This window comes from Mirounga angustirostris, unplaced genomic scaffold (assembly GCF_029215605.1).
Source record: "Mirounga angustirostris isolate CCGP_5_RB_7025 unplaced genomic scaffold, mMirAng1.0.hap1 SCAF_4, whole genome shotgun sequence".
Lineage (NCBI taxonomy): Eukaryota > Metazoa > Chordata > Mammalia > Carnivora > Phocidae > Mirounga > Mirounga angustirostris.
The window spans coordinates 101,505,855-101,525,029 of NW_026991712.1; the positions used below are offsets into that span (position 1 = coordinate 101,505,855).

The 19,175-nt window shown below is 36.3% G+C and overlaps 1 pseudogene; it reads left to right on the forward strand.

Annotated features, from left to right (window-relative positions):
* The first annotated feature begins 5,009 nt into the window (after window positions 1-5,009).
* Window positions 5,010-9,962, forward strand: LOC123860295 (BRISC complex subunit Abraxas 2-like; annotated as a pseudogene).
* Window positions 9,963-19,175: the final 9,213 nt, after the last annotated feature.

A 19,175-nucleotide genomic window follows, 5' to 3' on the forward strand; every position in this document is an offset into this window, starting at 1 on the left:
TCCAGTTGCATAACAGATCTCCCCAGTAATATAGACACCTCTTAAAATTATGAATTAAATCAGATTGATGGTCATTGTAACTATGAAGTTACGAGATAGATCATTCAGATATGAGGCTTTATATCATCAGAACTCTTTTTTTTTTTAGAATTTATTTTGGAAAAGGGCCAAAAAGTGAATTGTTGGATTTTTCACTTATATCCAGAAGGTTTCTATGTTTTGTTCATCAGTGCAGTTGCTTTTATGACGTTTCCTCTGGTTTTCACAGTGTTTAGCCATGGGACTTACGGCTGACAAAACAGAAGTGTATGAGAAGTGAGACAGTGAGAAGCCATGACCGGCTGTTTAATATTATGATACCACAAAACTGAATAAATCTATTTTCCTGTGGGAGACAGAAGTACTTCACTCTACAGGAGCACTGTGTGCAGAGAGAAGACGCTCTGAGTATCGTGGATGAGATGACAGAGACAGGGCTGGAAGTCACTAGTGAATTCTCAGGCAGGTAAGACCCCTGACCCCACTAAGTAAATGCTATACCCTGTTGGCCTTGACCATCCCACAGATGGTGCTCGCGTTTCACTTACCCAAAGGGCAGCAATCATGCTTTTCCCCTAGTCTGAACAAAAAGAATAATTGTGAGGTCTGGAGGGGGGGAGGGGAGGGGTGATTATTCCAGTCAAATCTGGAAGTCCTATAAACTTAGGCCAGAGGATACAACTTTAATGACCTCTGGCCCCTCCTCACTTTGCTCAGTACTCTTTCGGCTTTTCAATTAGTGTTTCAATTCTTTGGCAAACTATTTATTCTGCTCATAGTTTATATCTATAGCACTCATTTATTTTCAGTCATCGGTCATGGTAACTCAGCAAGAGCTCTGTGTTAGAGGTTTGAACATCCCTAATCAGCATCCTGGTTTAACTTTGCCAGCCCACTGCCCACCCAGAAATCAGTGGGGTGTCTCTTAAAGGCAGGTCTGATTGTGATCCTCCTTGGCTGCCCCAAAGCCAAAATTAAAATCAGAGCCTCTCAGTATCAGTTGCTTTACCACAAGGAAAAATTCCACATTTCTTAATACATCTTCGAAAGGATATACGTCCACTTCCTCTTTCCCTTCCTTGTTCATTTCTCCAGTCCCGTATGTTGCTGCAGACTACCCCTGCTTTAACCCTCTGCCTGTCTACATGAGCAGGAGCTTCAAGTCTTTGCAGTCTGGTAAAAACTTGCCATCGTGTCACATAATTGCTTTTCTCATATGTTAAAGACGTATTAATTTTCCTTAGTAAGCAGAATGCTAATCCTTATACATACGTACATGTGTGTGTGTATAAATGCTCATAATAATTTTGTATGCATTATATAGTTTATTCCTTATTATACCACCTTTAAGTAAATAGTACAATTGTTATTATCTGTGTTTCACAGATGACACAACCGGGCTCTGTATGCTCCCTATTTAGCCTGAGTCACCAGACAGTGGGTAAAAGACTACATATATCTGGTTCGCTGTGTAGAGTCTAGTTTCTTTTCAATTCTGGGTTATTTTTGAGATGCCTCTGGTTCAAAATGAAGAATAATTCAGACTAAAATCAACCCCATGTAGGTTTCCTTCACCACTGTGTTGCTCACCACTGGGCTTGGCAGAGGGCAGGTGCTTCATAATTATTTGTTAAATGAATGAAGGAACCTCTACTGGGCTTTCAAGCCTTTTATATTTGCAAATGGCATGCAGAGAAGAGACGTGATCTTCTCAGGGACTTAACATGCAAGAGGGACTTAGGACATCGAAGTGTGAAGAGAGAGACTCGGAAATGAATCTTGGCTCTATTCATTAATTGTGTGCTTTTGGACCATTATTTGAACTCTAAATCTCAATTCTATCATCTGGAATTTCAATCATCTGGCTAAAACATAAAAACAACATTAATCGCTTCATAGGGTTTTTGTGGGAGGTAAATGACATACGTATAAAAAGCATGTAGCACAGGGTCTAGCATTTAGTAGACGCTAGATAAATATTAGTAGTTCTCTTCCTGCTGTGAGGGAGAAGTGTTAATTCACAGCCATTTAGGTCAGCAAGCGATGCAATCATTTAACATTTTTTTTCTAAATAGTCATTACATATTTATAATTCCAGGCTCCTTGATTTATATGTGTTCCTGTTAGCTGCTTCTAAGCAGTTTCCAGCTTTTGCATACCCCTAGAGTTTATCTCATTCTGCTATATAGGTTGGAAATAAATTTTGGGAAAATCATACCAATATAACTCAACCATCTTTCAGGCTGGTGGATTTAGTTGTGAGTCCTAGCTAAGGAAAATAACAACCATAGTAAAATGTTTTGTAAATCCATACCTGATTGGAGAGAGGATATTAGAAGTTAAGCTCTTGATTTTAATATATCTGGGCATTAAGCTACCTTTTGTATTTTGCTTGCTATGCTAATCCATATAGAAAGCACTACAGAAATTTCGATTCTATGAAGCCCTCTCTAAATGATTCTTTTAACCATGCAAGTACTGAAATGTGCAGTTTTGCAATCCATTCCAAGTACTCGAGGACTCAGGCAACAGTATTCGTTTTGTTTTTAAATAAAAATTATTCTAGACCTGAGTTATGTTTAGGGGCTTAAGAAAGGATAATATGTTTTTTTGATTCCTTTATGTTGCCCTATTAATTATGTTAGTTCAATTTGTTCCTTTCCTTCAAATGCCTTTTTTTTTTTAGTAAGTTGAAAAAATACGTTTTTAGCCATTTCTACAGCTGATTATGCTGCTTGTGAAGTTTTGACGACGCCTTTCCCTGGTGAAAATCTGTGTGGATTTCTGAAGCAACGCAGTTTACATCAACAATTTCTGTAGAGTCTTTGCCATGGCCCTGATTTGTTAGCTGAGTCGTTTTAACCGATGTAAGTCTTAATCTCCCCATTGGTCAAAAGCGGCAATTAATATCCACCTAACCTATCTGTTGTATGTTTGAAATAATATATGTAGATCTCTGTGTATATATGGGGCAGAAATTCTATAAATTTTAATCCCCTTTTCCATCTTTCTCTGCTAAGTATTCTTTAACCATCAATATGCTGCTGATGGTTTTATATCTAGTAATAATACCACTTTGTATTTATGCACCACTTTTCCATTTTGCCAAGCACTCTCCTGCACTAGCTTTTCATCCTCATAACAAGCCTGACAGGTGGGTAACACGGTGATGACCACTTCCGTTTGGGAGATAAAACAAATTGTCAAATTGTAAACTTCTTAGGTGTGAAGGACTATGTCTTTTGCTCTTTTCTTTGTTCCTCTGTTCCTCAGAGCTTAGCACTGAACTTGGCATATATTTGGGGCTATATAAATATTTGTTGTACAGAACTGATTGATGGGAAGAGCAGTAACTTGTGCAAGGTCACACAGACAGAGGTGACGGCAAGACCAGGACAGTCTTTCAGATTTTTCCATTAGACAAGTGGGAGCAACTTTTAATTTTTTTTTTCCCAAAAGGGTCAATTCAGGGAAAATAAAAATGTTTATGTGCCACAGTTTTCCAATTAAAATGAAAATAGCTTTATTGAGTCTCAAGGAAAAATATATTCCTTCTACTTAGATTGCTTCCTTCTGCAGTAGAAAAGTGCCAATGATAAATATTAGCACTCCTTTTTCACCACTAAAATGTTAATATCTGGGCATATTTGAGAAGGAGCCACCCAGAGGCAGGTTTCCAATCTTTTATCCCTCATATTTACAGAGCACTTCAGAGTTCACAAAGTGCTTTCATAGGCATTATCTAATTACCTTCTTGAAACAATCCCAGGAAGGGGTATTATTACCAACCACACTTTACAAAGGGTGTACTAAAGTTGAGGGGGGAAATGACTTGCCTAAGGTCACACGGCAAGTGCATACTGAACAAGGTTAGATGCATTGCCTCACAGCCCATGTATACTGAGCCCTAGCTCCCTTCATCTGTTTTAGGTATGGGGGATACATATACAATAGATTCCCCCCACCCAAAACAAAAAACAACATGAGCATTTCTCTTTCTTACCCCCTCAGTCTCTGGTGTCATGTGGTATTTTTTTGTTTTTGTTTTTGTTTTTTATTTTTTTATTTTATTTTTTTTTAAAGATCTTATTTATTTATTTGAGAGAGAGAGAATTAGAGACAGAGAGCCCGAGAGGGAAGAGGTTAGAGGGAGAAGCAGACCCCCTGCCGAGCAGGGAGCCCGATGCGGGACTCGATCCCGGGACTCCAGGATCATGACCCGAGCCGAAGGCAGTCGCTTAACCAACTGAGCCACCCAGGCGCCCTGTTTTTGTTTTTTAAATCCAGCTGAGTTCAGGAGCCTAGGAATGAACCACTCTAACAAAACAAAAACATATTACTGTATTTCCTTCCCTGGAGGGTTTCTGCCCTAAAAGTCTCCGGTTTGTATGGGTAAGAATTACACTGTGTGCTACAGAGTGAAGCTTCATGACCTTCAGGCTGATCTGAATGACCTAGCTGGGTGACCAATGCTACCAAAGAGAGATGTGTTCTGGTTTATAGAATGCCAGTGCTTCGGTACAGTTTTGACTTGAAAATCTAAAAATTAATTTTGTGGCGGTATGCAAATATAGTAAGACTAGAAATTTTTCACTAAATATGCATGTAGTGACCTTTCTTTCCCACATCAATCCATTCTATTTTTTCATATTCACCTCATTTGCTTTTGTTGACTTGCAACGGGAGATTGCAATAAAACAAGTTTATTTAACTAGGTTGCCCACTGTGAGCAAGTGAACAGAGGACCCCCCCCCCCCCACCGCCATTTCTCTTCGGGGAGTTATCCAAGCCTTTTTGGAAAGTGGAGGAGATCTATGGAAATATGCGTGGCAGGTGCATGTTTGCATAGGGTGCCAAAGCTGGAGAGTATGAAGGAGTGAAAATGGCACAGGAGGCATGGCTTTCTGCTGATGGGACTGTCTCCCTGTATCCAGTCTCAGCCCACTGGTCTCCTTCTTTATCTCCCCTCAATGGCTTCTCATTTGTCACAGCTACATGAGGTAAGAATTAATTTTGAAGTTCTTTTTTTAATGATACTTTTCTTTTTTTGCTACTACATCTGCTCCCTCCCTCATTTGCATTTCACAGTTTATCTGTTGTAAGTGACATCATTTTCCAAATTCCTTTGAAGAGGACAGCGTTGTCTACCCTGTGGTAACTGATAATATCTTTTGCAGGGAAAAAGAATAATTGTGGAAAGTTGGCCTCAGATAACTCTCTCCTGTTGAAATCCGGAGCTGCTTTATATTTGATTTTCTGCTTTCCGACCTGATAGAAATCATCATTGACTTGTTTTAGACATGGTTGTCTAAAACATAGCTGATTGATGAAGTCCACATTTACTGGACTTGCTAGGTTTTTCTGTTTGTTCTTTGAGTAATGCTGCTGAAAGTGAAATTAGACCCTCTGTAGCAAGTGCTGTTTCAGTGGGTGAATGGATAGATTTAGACCATGGTGGGGAGGTCACCTTAGACTTGGGTACGTGTAATTTTTCTTCTCATATTTTCTTACATCTGCATTTCTAAAATATCATTGTACTTTTTATCAAAAAACATAAATGCAAAGATAAATCAATTAGTAGTTCATTGAACTGGAAATCTTCACAACATGGAATTTGCAAGTATTTTGTCACTTTTGTGGTGTTTGTCATTTTCCATATTTCCAACATGCTAATGACTACATAAACAACATTTAGCCCCATGTATTTTTATTTAATAAGAATCAAAATCCCCAAAACCTAGGCCTATTCCAGAATTTCCCCAAAAGATAATTAGTATAATTGATAAGAAAAGCTTGTACTTTCTTTTCCCCATGTGTAACTCTATTGTTAAAGGTAAGATTCAGCCCAATATTGTTCACATTTTGCAGATATTTATGAATCACCTCATTGCCCAAGGCACAATGCTCAGCCCTTTAATACTAAGATGTGATATTAAAGTATTGCAATAGTGTCTTAACTAATCTCCTTGTGCTTTGCCTCTCTATGCATCCATCAGTCCTCTACACTGTCCATTCCTTTATGAAGCCATTTCTGACTCCTCCTCAGAATTATCTCAACCTGTCTTTAAGGCACAACACTTATTCTTGTTTTAGGGCATGTAACATATGTTATCATTAGATAATGTATTCATTACAGATGATGCAGATAATTACTGATAATTAGTGGCAGATACAGATAATGAGTGGCATCCCACTCATTTTTAAAATAAACTATTGAATATAACATGCATACAAAGAAGTGCACAAATCACAATATATTTCTCAATAACTTTTCACAAAGGGAACATACTCATATAACCCTCTTCCAGAGCCATAAGTAGAATATTACCAGTTCCCAAATGGTGGCCTTTGTGTTCCCTCCCAGTCACAGCTTTGCTCCCAAAGGTGACACCACCCCATCTCTCATCACCATAGATGAGTTTTAGTTTTGTGTATCTGGATTTTTTTTGCTCAATGTTGTGCATGTGAGTACATGAATTATTAGTGGTACATTGAGTAGCACTGCTATTTAATATCCCATTTTATGGGCCTATTACAATTTATATATTCATTCTACTGTTGCTGAAAATTTGTTTTTGTTTGCTTGTTTTGTTTACTAGCCTATGGGGCTATGAGTGTGCTCCCGTGTACATTTTAACATATAGATTCCAGTAAGAACACATATATGTACATTTCTATTCATTTGTTAATCCTCTTCTTGGGATATAGAATTGCCAACATGAAATCAAGAATTGCATTTTAATTTTTAAAAAATAGAGGAATGTGTTGTGCAAACATTTGAGTTTTGAAAGCAAGTAAAGGAAACTTCCGAAGTTGTTCTACTTCCCCATTCCAAACATTGGGGATTTCAAGTCTGTTTCAAGTTCTGTTCCCCAGAAGTAAGCAAGCTAATTAGTAGCTACATAAGAGTATTGGTTTAAAGAAAACCTGTTCTCAATTTAAAATAAAGAAACAAACAAAATATTCTGAAGCATCAAAGAGAAAGGAGAAATTACAAAAATACCAAAGGTAATATGAACTCCTAAAGAGAAACGTTCACATGAATTCCTAGAAACTTTTATAATAACAACTCATACCAATACTTAGTAAACTGAAACCAGGTCTTAACAATGAACCCAGGGGCACCTGGATGGCTCAGTCATTAAGCATCTGCCTTCAGCTCAGGTCATGATCCCAGGATCCTGGGATCGAGCCCCGCATCGGGCTCCCTGCTCTGCAGGAAGCATGCTTCTCTCTCTTCTACTCCCCCTGCTTGTGTTCCCTCTCTTGCTGTGTCTCTCTCTGTCAAATAAATAAATAAAATCTTAAAAAAAAAAAAAAATGAACCCAGAAAAGACTAAAGTGATTTCTAAGGTATAAAATATAAAATCAGCATTGGAAACATTTAATACAGAATGGTAGAACTGTCTCTGAAGAAGATCAGGTAATGAAATAGAAGGGAGACGGGAATAATTTTAAAAGTGTACTTAAATAATCTCAAAAGATGGGGAATGAGAATATACCATGTGAGTAATGGGAGTCAACAGAGAAGAACACAGAATAAAGAGAGATGACTACATAAGCAAGAATAATAATAAAAATAAATAGTAATAAAAAATTCTAGAACTAAAGTAAATAAATTCCCAAGATTGGGACTTGAGAGAAATCAAAAAAAGCCTATTATGTTCCAAGTAAAATATATAAATGTAAACTACTACAAAAAGACATTAGCAATTTTTAAATTTAATTTTCAATATCAATATACAATAAAACAGCCTATCAAACAAATACTGGTTAAATAACTTATCCAAATACCTTTTCCTGCACAAAGCACTGGCAGGTGTGATCCAGCATCTTAAGATGTGGAATTCCACCCTTTGAACTCAGCAACAATGTCTTTTGTCTTTTTGAATTTCCCTAGCACCTAGTTCACTCAGTACATGCTCCTATTTTATCCAAATTGATCTTACTTTAGTCTTATAAATACATATTGTGCAGGTTTTATCTCACTATGTTCCAAGACATCTCAAAAAGACTCATGGGATCAATGATGAACATTCAAGGGTTAAGTAATACTGATATCTCAAAGCACAGGTTCAATTCTGTACCAAAAATGGACTATGCACTAAACATGATTGTTGTTTTTGAGAAGAAATATTTGGATTTAATTAAATAACATCATAAAGATAAGAAAAAGACTAATAAAAGTAAATTAGAATACAGAACACCAAAAGGAGAGCTAGGACTAAAAAATCTTAACTGGTATAACTGCTGGAACAAAATAGGACACAAAGGAAAAAAAAGTAAAAATTAATGGACTCTACCTTCAAGATAAAGGTACGTAAGTGTCAGAAGGTAAAAGAACCTATAAAAGTGGTCAGATTTCTTTTTTCAAAGATATGTATGGAAGAAGACTATTCTTGTATTTTGAAACTTACGATACATTATAAAATGATTAATTATGTTATTAAGAAATAGTAAAATGAGAGCATAAAATAGAATTACAGAAAATGACATCTAAATAACAATTAGAAGAATAGATTTAAGTGGTTTAAAACCTCTATAAAAAGAGGAAGAAACTTAAATTGAATTGATAAATACATAAGACATGTATAAATAACACTTTTAAAGACACCTATATATAGACACCTTTGGGGACCGCTGGGGTCGGCCAGTGAGTCAGTGTGGACCTAGATCCACCTTCATCTGGAGTCAGGAGTCCCAAGCACAGGCATGGGTCAACCAGAGCCTCATTTGCCTCCCTTTACCCTTTCTTGCCAGGACCAGACTGACCCTCTCCATGGAGGTGCCAGCCTAAGCATGACTATATTTCGGGGCTTCTATTTGTAAGGGATCATTCAAGGAAGGATTTTTGCTGGAGGAGATAAGACAACATGAAACCTTTAGCACTGACTCGCAAAGCAGCAGAACAAAATTTCGCAAACAATTGAAACCTGTCATCAGCCTTGTTCAAAACGTTTGAGTTTTTATGACTGCATAAGCAAAATTAACGAACAGAGTTTGGATGGGATCCTTAAAGATTGGAGAAAGAGAGTTATTGGCGGTACAGATTCCAGTGAAACATACAGTAGAAAGATGCAGAGAGCAGGTTATCCATGAGCAGCTCTCCTGCATCCCCTGTGTGCAGGATCTCATCTTCTTGCTCTTCAGCTTTATCTCTGTCACCAACACTCCCACTCATGCTTTAGAATAAATGCGTTTCCTTTAGGCTAAATTGGAAGAACTAAAAGGAAATCCTTTGTTCTTTCCAACCTAGGCAATACTAGCCAGCGTAAGTGCAAAGTGCCTTCAGTCATAAATACTTCCCAGAGATATGCCAAAGTTATGAAAGAAGACGGTACTGACTTTTTTGATAAGGATGGAATGATGAAAGAAATCAGGATGATTTACAGGTTTATAACACACTTCACACAAGCCAGGGTGTGCAGATGTGGAAGACTGAGCTAGCTGCTGAAACTTATCAGGCCGAAGTGAACATATTAAGAAGACAAATCACTCAGAGGGAAAACGTATAGAACAAAAGAAGATTGTAGCAGGTGATGACGCTAAGCAGACAGATGCCATCTGAAAATTTGGAACCAGTGTTTGGTCCTCAGATGTCATAGCGAGGTTTGTAGCTGAAGGTAGAGGCACACTGGGAGATACAGATTCCTCTGATCCTCCTCCTCTCTCTCTTTTTTTTATTGTACCCATAGAATCAAGAAAGTACTTGTCACATTGAAAGTTGTATCCTTATGCCTGGACCTCAAATCATGGGCTGTTTGAACTCTGCTTCCACCAAGGACAGACTGAAGAGTCCTGGAAGCAGAGAAGACCTTCCTTCCCTAAGAGTAGCTGGAGACAGAGTTGAGACATCAGATAACAGTGATTATGAAAATTTGATTGACCCCCATAGAGTCTTTAATAGGGTCTTTTTTACTTGATTACTTGTTGAGAAAAAAGTTAAGTTGAGGACTTAATGGGAGGCTGCTTACTCAAACCCCTGAACTCCAAAGCGGAGAATCCCTATGCACAGAACTTGTAGGAGCCTAGCATTTGTGCGCCCTCACCTTTTGACCCAGTGTGCAGGTTTCAACAAAGAATCATTAAGAATCTCAAATTGTCCGGGCACTTGGGTGGCTCAGTTGGTTGTGCATCCAACTCTTGATTTCAGCTCAGGTCATGGTCTCAGGGTCCAGCTTCCCACTCAGCAAGGAGTCTGCTTGTCTCCCTCTCTCTCTGTCCCTCCCCGCCTCAAAAAAAAAAAAAAAAAAATAGATAAAAAAATTTTAAAAAGAATATCAAATTGTTCTAATTCTGGTGCTATTCGTGGATATACTGGTATATTTAGGCAAAGTAAAATTTATGAACATAATTCCTATTCTTCAAAATAAATTAGAAATTAAATATTAAGCACAAGTAGTCTATGAATGTTCTATAATTGGTCTATAAATGAAAAACTTACCCTTTGCACTATCATGTCTCAAAATTTATGTTTTTCAAAAGAAAGTGAGTTTAGCAACAGCGTCCACAGAATCTTCTTTCTATGATGAGCCAAGTTCATCTTCGCCAGAAAAATTTTTTTGATAAGAAACCTGATTGGAACAAATCAGATTTGCCTTCTCTTGTCTTATCAGATGTGACTGAGAGTTTGAAAGAGAGGGCTTTGTTTTAACATCTTTCTACTAGCCTAATATGTATTGGCACTTAAAATGGCTGCCTTTAAAAAATATACAAATGCTAATTACCAATAAGTAATCATGCGAATAAGTATGTCATAAATAAATTAATTTTCTTTTGAAGGATTACACTGACTGCTATCTTGCACTAGCCACATTTATGGTCTCTGTTCTGAAGTTCTAAAGGGAGGACATACAGCAGTAGATAACAGAAAGGTATTAGGTACCAGATCTGAATTTTATGATGGACAGAGTCCAGACACAATGGATTTAGTTCAGTTCCAAAACATAAATTTTGAGACATGATAGTGCAAAGGGTAAGTTTTTCATTTATAGACCAATTATAGAACATTCATAGACTACTTGTGCTTAATATTTAATTTCTAATTTATTTTGAAGAATAGGAATTATGTTCATAAATTTTACTTTGCCTAAATATACCAGTATATCCACGAATAGCACCAGAATTATCTCTCCTATGTGCGAGATACAATTCCTTTAGACCATCTGAGAAATCCTAGTGTTAATTTGATTTGTGGAGAAAGGATATTTAATAAAATGTTCAGGAATTTTTTTTCAAGATTTTTTTATTTATTATTTTAGAGAGAGAAAGCACGTGGAGAGCATGGGAACAGAGGGAGAGGGAGAGAGAGAATCTCAAGTAAATTCCCCTGCTGAGGACAGAGCCCAATGCAGGGGCTCCATCTCACGACCCTGAGATCATGACCTGAGCTGAAATCAAGAGTCAGATGATTAAACCAAGTGAGCCACCCTGGTGCCCCAACTGGGAATCTTTTTTTTTTTTTTTAATTTTATTTATTTTATTATGTTATGTTAGTCACCATACAATACATCATTGGTTTTTGATGTGGTGATGAATGAAGATTCATTTTAAATCCAAGGGGGGGGGAAACCTTATAAGCTACAGGTTAAAATAAGTACCAAGAATCTATATTTTGTTTTTATAATCTTTTTTTTTTTTTTCAAATATAGAGATTGTATCAATGTTTCTCAGACTGGAAAAAAATAAAATACCTTTTTTGATCTGGTTGGAGCTCATTCTAAATTCAAGGAATATTAAACTAAACTCACAGCTTTCTACTTTGAGTTCATAAAATTGAAAATCAAAACATGAAATAAACTAAACATTCCATTTAAAATTATAGAAAAGTAAGGATAAAAATGAAAAGAAGCAAATTTTTGACGTCTATTTTCAAGATAATAGCTGAACTGGACAAGTTTGCCTGTAAGTATTGATCAAAGCGCCTGGCTAATTGCCTTTGCACCGCTATTTAAGTATAGATGAGCTAAAATTGAACAGTGTAGGTACTAATTCTTATTTAGATTTCCAGATTACATACTGGGGCTTTAAATCAAAGGATTTAGTGTCACAGTAGGTAAAATGGATAACATGGGCAGAAGGTACTGATTATGATATAATGCTCCTTAAACTTACTAATATAGTAGATAAGGTCTGCAAAGGAGACTGATGATGTTCATAGTTGCTATGAATGAAATTGCCAGCATAAGATTTATACTCACAAATTTGCATACATTTCACATTACTATATTTACTTTATAAATTTATTTTGAATATAACAGAGAAACTCACCATGAGATAGAGTCTTCTGAAAGCTGTGTTTTCCTTTGTTTATAGCAATTGAAGAAATTCTAGGCATATTCATGAAAATGAATACAATATGATAGAAAATACAATAGCAAGAAATCCATTTTATGCATCAAGTTCTTGAATACTTTTTTGAATGTTTGTCCTGCTCAGTCTCATCAACTTCGGTGCATAATTTAAGGTTTGGAAGAAACATTTCATATCATCATTTGGTTTTAACATCTACCCTGAGTATTTCCCTGGTAACAAATGTATTTGACACCTATCACAGATGAAATTTTTTCTTGGTTACATATTAATCTGCCATTTCCCTGGTGCTCTGTTTTAATATATTGAAACTGGTGATTTTATATACAATTCCTGCCAATCTATCTAAACTATGCTGAACTATAAGCGAAAAATATAAGCTCTAAAATTTAATAAAATGTTTTTCAAGTAATTATATATATATGCTTTTAGTCATCACCTAGGAATTAAGTTTGAGAGGCCATTTGTCATAGCCATTTTGAAACCCCACATAGTGAAATTATCTTTATTCTATTTATGTTTTATTATGTTTTTTTATAGTCAGAGTATACCAGATTAATCAGTTTTCTTATATCTGTTACTTAAGTATTTTTCACTCTGTGTCCTCCACCGTACATTTATTAAGCTCACTGTTAACCCCTTGGAATTTATTTAAAAATACATTTCATTCACTATGTAATCGATACTAGATTTAACCTTGGTTCCTTTCTTTCTCCACATTTTCTCATTAAAATAGACCAAGATACATTTGGAGACAGAAACCATTTTTTAAGAGGATAAATATAGTCCATATAAATGTAGTAGGATGCAATGAACTTCTAGAAAAAAAGTAGAAGAAATGCTATCTTCTGAGAATTAACCTTAGTAAAATACAGACCAAAAAAAGTGTGGTTGGAGGTTTATTGTTGATATTAAGATGGAGATACTTGAATATTTGCATAACAAAGTAAATAATGTGGATATTGGGGGGAAGCAGCTGTTTTATAACAGCTGTGAGTAACTAATAGCCAAGACTTCCTGGTTCAGGAGCCAGATATTCTTATTTTAAACAAATTCCTCATTTAATTCTTTTGTAAACTGCAGATGTTTGTATGGAATTTAAGTCTGATACTTATATTTTGCTCATTTTTTTTTGTGAGTTATTTTTCCTGTACTTTCAGAAAGGGTCTTGGTTTAAGTAACTTGTCTAACTTCAGAGTTTTTTTCTTCTACATGCATGAGTTGTGTGTGTATATATGTTTAATGTTTAAAAAAATTATATATCGTAGCTTGCTTTGTAGGATTTTATGGCTCTGTCAGCTGGATTATTTTCTTCCTTTGCTTCTGTTCTATTGAGATCAATTTTGATCCCATTGCTGGTAGTTACTCCTTAATATGGATTCCCATTCCAGAAGGGAGCTCTAGTGGGTCAGTTTGAGAGTTCGTAGGGGACAGACTGCTTCAGCCCCTCAGATAATCTTGCTGGGCCCTCCTTGAGTTCACCCTTTCACCCCTTAGGTTTGGCTATTGTTCTCAAATTGGCCCACAGCATGTTCCAGTGAATATCTGTTGGCTATTTGGTGTTCTCTTGTTTTGGACTCTGTCAAATATCACATTGCTTCTGTCAGACCCCATGCAGTCCCTGAGGCAGTTGGCAAATTTTCCCCACCTGCAGCTGTATTGGGGGATATGTTGTGGGGATATCTCATCACATAGCTTTGTTGTAAATACTATCTGTGTGGTCATGACTTTGCCGTCTAGTTACTTTGCCCATTTTTATGTGGGAATTCAAGATAGAAGCTATGCCTGGCATTCTAAATTTATATATTTTTTTAAGATTTTATTTATTTATTTGGGAGGGAGAGAGAGAGAGCTCCTAAGAGCAGGGGGAGGGAGAAGCAGACTCCCCACTGAGCAGGAAGCCTGACACAGGGCTTGATCCCAGGATGCTGGGACCATGACCTGAGCTGAAGGCAGACGCTTAACCAACTGAGCCACCCAGGGGCCCCTAAATTTATATTTTTAAACAGTTCTATAGGTGATTCTTATATACCACTGCACTATATCATGGTATCTCAGCTCCAGTGCCTACCAACAATTAACTCAGTCTGTGTTTCTCAGTCTCAATATATGAGAGAGAAAACCTGAGTAATCAGTAGCCTGAAAAGGTTTGCTTATTCTCATGTCCAACCACAGACTGATCAGCAATGGTGGTGATAGGAACTATTACATATTTTTATTTAAGAATGAAAAGTACAGATCAACAGAGGAAAAAGAAATGGTTGTTTAACATTTATCACAACTCTAATTTATGGTTTTCTCTGAAATATTAAAACAACTAAGAAATAGGAAAAAGATTTCCTTCTCATGCTATTGCCTCTGCCTGAACTCGCCCTGTGCCCCATCATTTGGCTGACTGATTTCAACTTTTTCATCACATGTCAGTCCTGATCCCTGAATCTTCCTTGACCTATCCTTTTCTTTCAGTCTGAGTTAAAGGTTTTCTCATTCATCCACTAAGTTTCAATTTTTTTTATCTTTTTGTCTTTTCCCATATAACACACTAAATTCCTTAGGATGGGAATTGTGTTTTTCTCTGTATCTCCAGCATCAAGCATGATATTTTTTTATGTAGAAGGAACTCATGATGATGAATGAATAATTGATGAATGAGTGAAATGAACGAATTAATGAATGAATGAACATAAATCATTAATCATTTTACCACTTAGCGGTCCTCATTGGCTGTTTATGGCAGTCTGAATAATGCCCCTCACCCCTCCAGGATATCTATGTCCTCTCTAGAACCTGTGAATATGTTACCTTATATAGCAAAAGTGTCTCTGAAGAAGTGATTAAGGGTCCTGAGATGCAAAGATTGGTTATCCTAGATTATCTGGATGGGTCCTAAATATAGTCACAGTGGTCCCTGAGGGAGACTATGTGGAGTAGGAGATGTGACTATAGGAGAAAGAAGTAGTAGTGAGTCTGGTAAGTGGTCACTAGCTAGGGAATGCAGGCAGACTATGAGTTGACAAATTCTCCCTAAAAGCCTCCAGAAAGATGCAGCCCTGTCAACATCTTGATATTAGGCTTCTGACCTCTGACAAGATGGAGAGAAATTTTTTCCCAGGATGTATTCAACTCAGACTCCCACTCATACCTAATTTAGATAAATTAAATGATGAGGTTTGGGATTTTTGAACGGATGAGACTTAATGAGATTTGGGATTTGAGTTGATGCTGTAATGGTTTGATACTTTGGGGGACCTTGGGTTAGGGCAAATGTATTTTGCATTTGGGATGGACATGAATATTTGGAGGCCAGAGGATACCCTATGGTAGCCTGAATATTACTCTACACTCCTACCAGATGACTATATCCTACTTCCTATAACCTGTGAATATGTTAGCTTATATATCCAAAGAGATTTTGTAGATGTGATGAAATCAGGAATTTTGAGATTATTTTGGATAAATTGGGAGCAGAAGAAGAGGCAAATCTAATGATAATGGTTTTATTTTTTAAATATTTATTTATTTGAGAGAAACAGAGAGCACGTGCACACAGAAGGGAGGGGCAGAGGGAGAGGGAGAGTCTTAAGCAGACTCCACACTGAGCACAGAGCCCGTCATGGGGCTCAGTCTCACAACCCTGAGATCAAGACCCTGAGATTGCAACCTGAGCCGAAACCAAGAGTTGGACGCTTCACCAACTGTGCCACCCAGGTGCCCCAATAATGGTCTTATAAGAAAGAAACAAGAGGGTGAATGAGGAGTAGAAGATATGATGGCAGAAGAAAGAAGTTGGAGTTATGTAAAGAAAGGTCCATGGGCCAAGAAATGCAAGTAGCTTCTGGAAGCTGAAAAAGGAAAGGAAACAGAATTCCCCCTGAAGACTCCAGAAGGAACACAGCCCAAATGACCCACCAATTTTAGACTCTGGACCTCCAGAACTGTAATAGAATAAAGTTGTATTGTTTTGTTCCACTAAATTTGTGGTGATTTTTTACAGAAGCAGTCGTATACCACTACACTGTCATATTTTTGTTGTTGTTTCTGATCAAAAACATATACTTCTCAGTTATGTAAAAATTAACTGACAATTGTTTTGTGTTAATGTAGAGAATATATTCCCAGTAAAGATTTAAAGACATTCTTCATTTTAATAACTGCATAAGTCTATGAGTTTTCTCAAGGTACTTGGGGATAGATTCTAGTCCCATAAATATGAAAGTCACTACCAGATGTTTCTTTTCCTATGAAATGTTTTTGCCACAGGCAAACTTTTATCTTCTTCCTCACTGTTACCTTGTATTCTTAATGTCTGACCTTCAGAGACTGAGGCATCTCCCAACATACATTAGACCACACAAGGGCACTTAATCATGTAAACAGTAAAATCAGTCTCGCTGCTAATCTTTTATCTAATGGCAAGTTTCTTAGCTGTGTGTACTTTGATGGTGATGATGAAAGGAAATACTTTTTATTTTATTATTCCACAATGCATATTCCAACTTGAGAATCCCAACATGCATTGGTTGTAATTATAATAATAATAAAAAAATCTTGTTTCTTTTCTTCTTTCTTGATTGTAGATACATTAGCATTGCTTTGGAATAGAATGCCACTTCAGTTTCACTTTTCTTTTTGGAATGTGTAATGTAGGAAAAAAAAAAAAAGATAATGCAGCTAGTGATATTTTATCCATGAAAAGGACATTAGTTTTTCCTTTTCCCTTTTGTTATGTTATGGGCTAGGTTGGAGATAATGGATTACAGTGAAGCCATCTTCACTGTGATTCATCAATCTTGGTGGGTGGGGGCAGCACCCACTCTGCTCTTAATGATTGGTTTCTAAGTGACGTGGCCTTTTGTGGCATAAAAAAAAAAAAGGCTAGTTTCTAAGGCTTGAGAATTACATTTAGCAAGAAGACAGAAAATGTACTTATTGTCAATGAGTAAATTAAGATGACAAAAAGGATGCAGAACTGTTTAGGCTTCATCTTTAGAAAAATGAGTAGAGGGGTTTCTCACACATTCACACATCCACAGTCCTTTTACCTGTAGAATAATTAAACAACAAAAGCAGTTTGTGGTTTGGAAGATTCCACATTTACAAGATCAGCCAAACAGAACTGCTTGATTTAAGCTGCTAATCTTAGATCCGTGGTTCAACTCTGAAAGAAAGGTTTAATTCTAAATCTGATTTATAAATTATCCAGTTTAAATAATTGGATAATTGACAAGGCAATGAAAACAGCTAGATTAGCTCTGATTTTAATGTTAATCCTCCAAAGTTTAAAATGCTTTGATCATCACATGTGATAGACTCAGTCACATACTAATGCTATCACTTTTTTAAAGCAAACTTTAAAATTTATCATTTGATGAATTTTTCCATTTATTATAATGGGTTCTCTTATTAGCTTCATTTTTTTTTCCACTTTTTTTGCAAAGTTTAAAAATGTCGGAGGTTATAGCTTATAGGCTATCTTTTTCACCTTTAAACTTTAAAAAGACAACTAAAATTTGGATTCTAGAAGGTTAAGTTTCACTGATCTCCCAAGACAACAAAGTGATCCCTCCAATAACTACAACCTGTCTCCGGACAACTTCTTACTGTTTTGTCTTCTGTTAGATTATAGTCCTGTTGTCAAATCAATGCTGAGAGTCATGTGCCTCCTGCTTATGATTTCATAGAAGAGTTAGTAAAGAGAGAAATTAAATATCTGGGAAGGATTGGAATACAATCACTGAAAACTATTTACCTACCCACACCACTTCTAGTATTTGACTTCATGCTTGCAGCCCCTTTGGGTTTCAACAGAATCTCTTGATTATTAATTGAAATACTGAGATTATTATTATGTTAATTAGTCATTATTTTTAAAGAAAGTTTGTTCCCCTTAGGATTTCTAATTTATTCCTTTGGATAGCTAATGTATAATTATGCCGTATTTCTGATGAGAAAGATAAATGAGATAGAAGCCATGGCCATCTTGATGAGACATCCCAAAACTCTACCAAGCTGACCTCTTTATGAGCCTTGTTAGTTTTATTTGAGAAAGCACACATTCATCTCATTATTTACTCTCTGGAATGTCATTACACCTGAAAATTGGCCCCCAAGTTATAGGTAACAATTTTCTAAATGCATTTTCCATTTACACAAATTCAGAGTCAAAGCAGCCCGAATCCTTTCACGAAAAACTAAAAATAAAGTAATTATTACTTCCTCCACACTCCCAATGAAGGGCATTTAAAATTCCTCTTAAAAAAAAAATTATAAGAGAAATAAATAACTCTTTATTCCTTAAGCTTATTCATTCTGGGCCACTGAAAATGAGGAATTTTATCTTGGATATTTAATGAACAATTTTTTTTCACGTATTAAAGTGATACTTCATCAGGCTCTTTAAAATAAGGAAAGCTGAATGGTAGAGCTTTGGACTCTACCATTTATGTTGGATGGTAGGGCCAAAGAACTTAGCTTTGTCATCAGACTGACTATATCTGATCCAGGCTACATCATTTCATTTGGACACATTACTTCTACTTCTTCTTCTATAAAATCTAGATAAAAAAAGATACACCTCATTATAGATCAAATGGAATAATCCATATTAAACACTTGGTACACTGCCTGGCACAAAGCAAGCACTCAATATGTTAGGTATGTTTATTATTCATGATAACACAATTCATGGTTATATACTGTCATTCCAACTCTAGTATGAGAATGTAGAATATTCAGAACAAATAACCTGATCAGCCAACTTCTGGTTCTGTTCTATGAAAATATAAGTTAATAGAAGAAAGGAAAAGGCCATTGAATGTCTGTAT